Raw genomic sequence first — 7,845 nt, 5'->3', positions numbered from 1 at the left:
ATAGAATCAAACCTCTTATTATCATATTGATTCTTACTTTCATTCCTCTGTCAAAATTATCCTTGTGTGGATGAAAACCTTTGAGATTTTTCAGGAGTAGTTAGATTTGGTAACTTAGATTGTTCTCCTGATTTCTTTTTGTCTCTAATCATTTTCAAATAATCTCCAAACTTCTTCTTAATTAATGAGATAGATTCTTCACAGAGGTCTGACTCATTGATTTCTTGTGACATTTGAAGAAGATCGTTCTAGAAATCATTAGAAACTTCGAAAACAATAATCTTACCTTTGTCCTTCGTTTGTAAGTTCATGTTCATCTCCAAAGTATGAAGGAAACCAATCAAGTCATCTAGTGCGAGCCAAGTTGTATCATGTGCTTCATCAATTGCACAAATCTTGATATTGAAGCGCTCCGAAAGTGATTGTAATACTTTGCTAACCAATCTTTCATTTGAAATTGGATCACCAAGGCTGAATTTTTCATTGGCTATCTCTCTCGAGAGACGGAACGGTCATACTCGGTGATTGTTTCAGTTTATTTCATCTTCAAACTTTCAAATTTAGAGGTTATCATTCTTAACTTTGTTTTCTCACTCTTTCAGATCCTACACAATGTTTTTGAAGGATTTCTCATGCATCCTTAGCATAAACATAGTTGATAATCAAAATGAACTTGTTTATATCATCTTATGTGAAGATGACATTTAATACCTTGGAATTGTAGTTTGAAATTTGGACTTCATCGGTTGTGTATTCACTTTCTTGTTTGATCAAACTGTCAACACCTTCATCAATTCTTTTTGGTGGAGTCCAACAGTTGAAGACTCATGCTCTTTCATCTGTGGACTTGATATAAAATCTTTTTTTGACTTTCTAAAGAGCGTACTATAATCCATCCAAAACAGTTGGTCATGGCGTAGCTTTGGCAAGTAACGCGTCCATTGAATTTTACTAGTTAAACAAAAATAACAAGAATCTCTCTTAGTAAATACAAGAGTTGGCTCTGATGCCAAGTGAAAGAATTTTGTTTAACATAATAGTAAGGATTGTGTGTATCAGATATAAGTGGTCTTGGATGTTGTAACATCTTATGACAACATGCAGCGGAATAATATAACACACAAATAAATAACTTAAATAAAAATAGCACAGAGATAATTGTGCACAAGTGTGCTTCAGGCCAAAATAATTACTAAAAAATTAATCAAGTATACAAAATCAATACTAGTGAAGAAACAAAAAATTATATTTCTTAACAAGTTAAGGAAGTAAATTATATCCTAAAATATCAATAAAAAAATAAACAAAACACAAGAATGAAAATCTGTATAGCCAAAATTTAGAGCAACAAACAATTCTTCAACCAACACTTTGTACGTGTGTTGTCTTCAAGTGTCTCCAATACGTCAATGGAACACAGTGAAACAACGATGTTTCGTCTTTGCGAGTTCTTCAGAAAATTATCCCGAGCTTTATATATTATCTCTTTGTTCTCTCGTATATCGCTTGTACATTGTGCAGCAACTATTCTTCATATATAGAGAGAAAATTTTTTTCTTAATAGGATTCTTGAATAGATTCCTACAAGATAAGAAAAATAGTCTTTCGTTAGAAAACAAACACTTTTAAAAACTAAAGATCAAATTTAGAGTTTCTTAAATTAGAGTTTAAGAAACTCAATATTTTAGAAAGACAAAACTCTTAATGTACAATTTCATTTAAAAGAATATATATATATATATATATGATCAATCCATTGCAAGTTTCAAAGGATATGTTAATAAAATTTAATTGAAATATCAAAGGTTGTTTATAAAGAGTTATTTATTTTGAGATATCAGTCAGTTACATGATAAAGTTTTACTGATAGAATCATAAAAAGTATTATCCTATTAGTTTTCTTTTCTTTTATTTTTCATGAATTATCCTATTAGTTTTTCGAGACTTTCAATTAACAAAAATTGAGGCTCTGAAAAATTATTACTTAATAATAGAAATTATATATTGATCGAGTGATACTAATAATTTTATTGAGATTTATAAAAATCATTTATATATTTATCTCAAGTTCATTTATATAATTATCATATTATATAATATATAAAAATAAATAAAAATATTTATTAGATGGGACGGTTAAATGAGAGAACGATATGGTTTAGAAATTTTATATATTGAGGACAATTAAGTCATTTGTGGTGTTTTTTATCATTAAATTAAAATTATCACATCTCATAAAAAGGATATTTTATCTTTCTATAAAATTATTTATCATGGGCCCATGATATTATCATGAGCTTTCTAAAAAGGTACCAAATGTAGGATAAGGAAGATTATTTATCAATCCTTCTCTTATTCAATGTACCAAACTATACCTAAGGTTTTTTAAGAGTGACTATATTTTAAGGTCTTTTTATAGTGACTATATTTTAAGATTAAAGTTAAAATTCACCAACAAAAACTAAAGATGAGCTCGAATTGAGATATTTGAAGTTAAGAATTTTAAATCCATTTGATTCCATAAAAAAGCAACATGTTTATGAGATTAATATCTGATTGAACTCCAACTTATATATACACGATAAATCAATGTACGAAAATCATTGCCCAACTTTCTTTGTTTTGCTATCAGTCTTTTATTTTTTAACATCATGTATTTGAATTAAATGAAAGAAGATAAAATCAATTGACCAATTCGGTATACTCATCATGGTAGATCCAAATTCCAACCACAACTATAAGCTAATTTTGATTGTGATTGTCATCAATAATTAGTTTAAATTAACATCTTTTTTTTTTCTTGCCAGAATATCTTGTGTTCCTAACATAAATTATATAATTGGTTCTATAACTTGGTCTAGTTTTATTTTTGTCTTATAATTTGATCAGATTCAGTCTTAATGTATAATTTGTTACTTTTATTATTTTTTCATTTAATTTTTTCACTTCAATGATAACATAACGTTGGATATTGATGACGTGACGCTGGTCATATTAGCATTCCAATTAAAAAAGCAAATGTATTAATTATACTCAAAACTAAATTTTGATTAATTAGAAGGCTCAAAATCAAAAGTAGGCCAAATTACATGTGCAAACAAAACCTTCTACATTGGGTCAATATACTTTTAAGAATCACGTGCGTCTCACGTGAATATACTTTATATTTAAAATAATTTTATTTTCTCAATTTCTTATCCTTATTTTTTTATGACTTGAGAACCCGTATATAAAGCAAAAAAATATTAAGAAATTCAATTATATATGTAATGATTCTAAAACTTAAAATTTAATATTCGTTCAAGTGGGTAAAAAAGATGGTGATTTCAAGAGACCAAACACTAATTACACTTTATAAATCTAAGACTACAGTATGAGAGTAGATATTACTGAAATTTGTCTGGAAATTTGTAGGTGATGGGTGTCACTTCACATGCATGGAAATCACACTTTGGATTGATTAATTCTAAAATTTCATGTCCAAATAAATATAAGCATGCATAGTCCTAAAAATACACGTTTTTTTTTATCTAAATTGCACAAATATGTAATTATATGCATAAATACTTTTATTTATTATATTTTATTTATAATCGTTCTAGTTTATAATCAAATATGATGTTCATTCTACTTCTATAAAATCTCAGTTGTACTTTTCCAAATAAATACCTCATACACTAATTTGTTATAAAACTCGAAACTTAAAATTGATCACCTGATCCGATCTAGACCAAACCAAAGCAAATCGAAATTCTTGGTTTGGTTTTGTTTGATTTTTAAAATATATGGTTTGATTTGAAATTATGTAAAACCAATTAAAAAATTGTTTGTTTCGAAATTATAATATAAAATCAAACAAAACCATCGTTCAACACCACTATTTTATATTATCAAATTTCAATCTTAGTATGTTAATTTTTCTCAATTTTGAATGACAAATCAACCGTCAAGAGGAAAAAAAGACTAAAATTGCAAGAAATTGAAAAATATAAGAGTTGGACATAAATTGACAACATTAAACTCCAAAATTGCAAAGAGGAAAATCTTATTTCTTTTTAGCAAAATCTTATCTGTATTTTTGTTCTATATCACAAGGAATAATATTTAGCGACTTGTAGCTAGCTAGAGATATTTCTTTATACCTCAGCAACATTAACGTGAAGCACTGATATTCGAACGCCAGAAACCTCCCAATGCTCCATTCTCTCCGTACGTACGTACTACCAAAGTTGACATTATCTTCACAATTAGTTTCGAGAATCTCCTTTAATTTCTGATTTGATTCGTCTTTTGCATTATTCATTATATCCAATTAACCACGTTTTATTCGCCATTTTAAACGATGGATCGAGCAAGAACGTATACAACGATTATATATCGGAACGTATACAACGATTATTTATCGGAATTGCAAAAGAAATTGTTAGAATTTTCACTGATGTCATTCTAGAAATCGTCCTTTGGGATATTTTAGGGCCGATTATATATGTAATATGACCTTACGTAGAGCACTTTCTTGGCTTCAGCTATATATGCTATTATTCCTTTAATTCTACGGGATGCATGTGGACCAGAAAAGAACTTCCATGCAGGGATCATCGATATGTGCACGTGATCAAAAGGCAATATTCGTAAATTAATATTGTTTGAAACATAATTCGATCTTATAAGATAAAAAGTTGTATTTAATATACTTTTTTTTAAAAATAGAAAACTACCATGGAGACAAGCACAAAATGATAGATATATGTTACAGATGTGGGAAAATTGCAATATTTGTCAAGTATTTTTTTTCCTCTTCTATGTATCAAATTTCAGATTTAGTCTTGTATCTTTCGAATTTTGGAAATTTTAGTCATTTCACATCAGGACTCGGCACTATACATGTCAGTGTTGCATGCATTGGTGTCATATCGACATCATATTCAAAAAAGAACAAAAATTGTCAAAAGAAAATAACACTACAAAAAAACGATGAGATCACGACGGTTGTAGGAAAAACCGTCGCAATTATAGCGACGGGTTTAGAAAAACCGTCGCTACAGTAGCGACGGTTTTTAATACAACCGTCGCTTACAAAAATAAGCGATGGTTTATCAAAACCCGTCGCTATTGTAGCGACAGTTTATCATACCCGTCGCTATTTCAGCGACGGGTTATTTCAAACCGTTGCTAATATTGCGACGGCTCGAACCAACCCGTCGCCATATTAGGCGACGGGTATTATGACCGTCGCCTTTGGCGACGTTTATATTTAAGTCCGTCGCCATATTAGGCGACGGTTTTTTTACCCGTCGCAATATACGGCGACGGGTCTTGTTTACCGTCGCTACTAACGATGGCTTGCATAAACCGTCGCCGATCTAGATCGGCGACGGTGTATCAAAAATCGTCGCAATGAGCGACGATTTAAATTAAAACTGTCGTTACTGGCGACGGTTTATGAAAAAAACCGTCGCTATGATTCTATATATACCGAGGTTCGCGAACATTTTCTTCATCGATCTTCGCCTTTCTTCTCTGGTCTTAGCGAGAGGTTCGCGAACATTTTCTTCATCGATTTTCGCCTTTCTTCTCTGGTATCAGCGAGACTATATAATTTCGTAAATTTGCTCGTCGGTGTGTGATCTTCCAACGTTACGTGGATCTGCAAATCTTCGCGCACATCAGGTTTTTAAAGCGTTTTCTTTACAAGATATGAAATTTTAATTTTCACGTAGTAGTTTATTTATGAATTTTAACGTAGTATTTGATTTATGAATTTTAGCGTAATAGATTATTTATTTTGTAAATAATGCATGATTTTTTTCATATTTAAAAACTTGTAGGCTTCAATGGATAACACAGATAGAAGTTGGATGTATCGTAGGTTGGAGAATGGGTTCTTCAGTAGTGAATTTTGTGTTGGTGTTGAGACATTTGTGTCATTTGCACTAAGTCATCCTGAGTGTTTATTGGATGGGAAATTACGATGTCCATGCAACCGTAAGAAGTGTCGAAACAAATGTTTTGAGGAAGCCGATACTGTAAAGTTTCATTTAGGTAGATATGGTTTCGTACCGAACTATTATTGTTGGCAGTTTCATGGTGATCAGTACGTCCCTCCTATGTTTCCAAACTTCAATATGGAGGCTCCTTCTTCATCTATTTGTTTCGTAAACAGATCAACTCAACAAGAATTCATTGACCCGATTCAATCTGATCAATACTTTTGTAATACTGAACATGGAAACCCATACTTCGATGACACAAATCAAAATGAAACGAATGAATTTGCCAAAGAAAATCCCCATACAGACTCTGGCAATGATGATCCTCAAAGTCCAAACAGTCCTGTAAAATCTCTGTACGAAATGATTAAATCTGCTGAGAAAGAAATTTGGGATAGAAATCCACACGGTCATTCTTTGTTGTCTGTGTTAGTTCGATTATTGAAGATGAAACAAGAGCATAACATGTCTGAGCGAAACTACAATGATATATGTCAATTAATGTCTGAGCTATGTCCTTCCGATAACTCAGTGCCTGAGAGTTTTTATGCGACAAAGAAACTTATTAAAGATCTTGGACTTCTAGTCGAGAAAATATATGTATGTCAAAATAACTGCATGATATATTGGGGGAAGATGACTCATTGACAGAGTGTAAGATTTGTCAACATGGGGACATGCATGGAGCGATAAATAAAACTAATAATAAATATCAATCTTTTTTAACGTAATAAATATACATTTTTTCTTGTCTTGTTACATAATATTTCGGTTGTATTGATTATGGAAAGATATAATTAATTAGTGGCGTGCGATATATAAAAGTTATAATTTGATGAATCAAGTTTTAGAATTTGATTTTATCACAAATAAATTATATCCTCCTATTGGATAAATTTAAATTCCTTCTCCAGCTCACAAGATGCCTTTTCGAAAGTTACGTACACTAGAAAGTTAAATGGACCCATTAATATTTCAAAATTAATTCCAGCATCGAACTTTCTAACATGAGTACACTTCCTAATTTATAACAATATATATGATTAATATTACCTGCATGTGTTCCTAACAATTAAATAATAAGTGAAATTGATCACTTAAGATTAACTTGTCTGAAACCAAAACAATTTCTCAAACACGATACAAAAAATATTCAAATATGTTGGTATGACCAAGATTTCACAATGAGATAGGCTAGCTCGAACATTTTTTTTTATGACAAAAAAATAAAATTATGTGGATAAAATTACTAAATTGTAAAAAATTTCTGTGGGGTGGATGTTCAGCCTTGTCCTCCCCCACAAAAGATACATCCCTATTAATTACTATATGAGAAATTGATCCAAACGTATTATAGTTAGACTGTTGTACTGTTTAAAATATTTGTTTTTCATTGCAGCTCGTCCGGCGGATTAATTACAATGGTTATGGTTTAAAACTTTCAAACTAAAAGTGTGGTGAGCCAAATAAAATTTATTTATTACTACACACTAATTGTAACTATATTTTTGTTGGGCATAAAATCGCATTCAGAATAAAGATAGGCTTGTAGACAATATAAAATGCAGAACATTGTTTAAAATTGACCATTCTCAAAAGATATCAAATCAAATATTCCCAATATTTGCATATATTGAATCATTATCTTACTAATATATATGTATCTTTTATTGATTGTTCAAGGGAACAATATTAATAACAAAAATTTATCAATATGTGGGAATATTGTTATCCCAAATAATAATGTTGATTGATCATCAAATCTTTATACTACGAGAGGATAAATGAAAGGCCAACCGTACAAAGGACATATCTCCATTTTCTCCGTATATATGCAGATATTCGTTATCGTGTC

The sequence above is a fragment of the Primulina huaijiensis genome, chromosome 6 (genome assembly GCF_012295235.1).
Source record: "Primulina huaijiensis isolate GDHJ02 chromosome 6, ASM1229523v2, whole genome shotgun sequence".
NCBI classification, from domain to species: Eukaryota; Viridiplantae; Streptophyta; class Magnoliopsida; order Lamiales; family Gesneriaceae; genus Primulina; species Primulina huaijiensis.
This window is presented reverse-complemented; position numbering follows the sequence as displayed.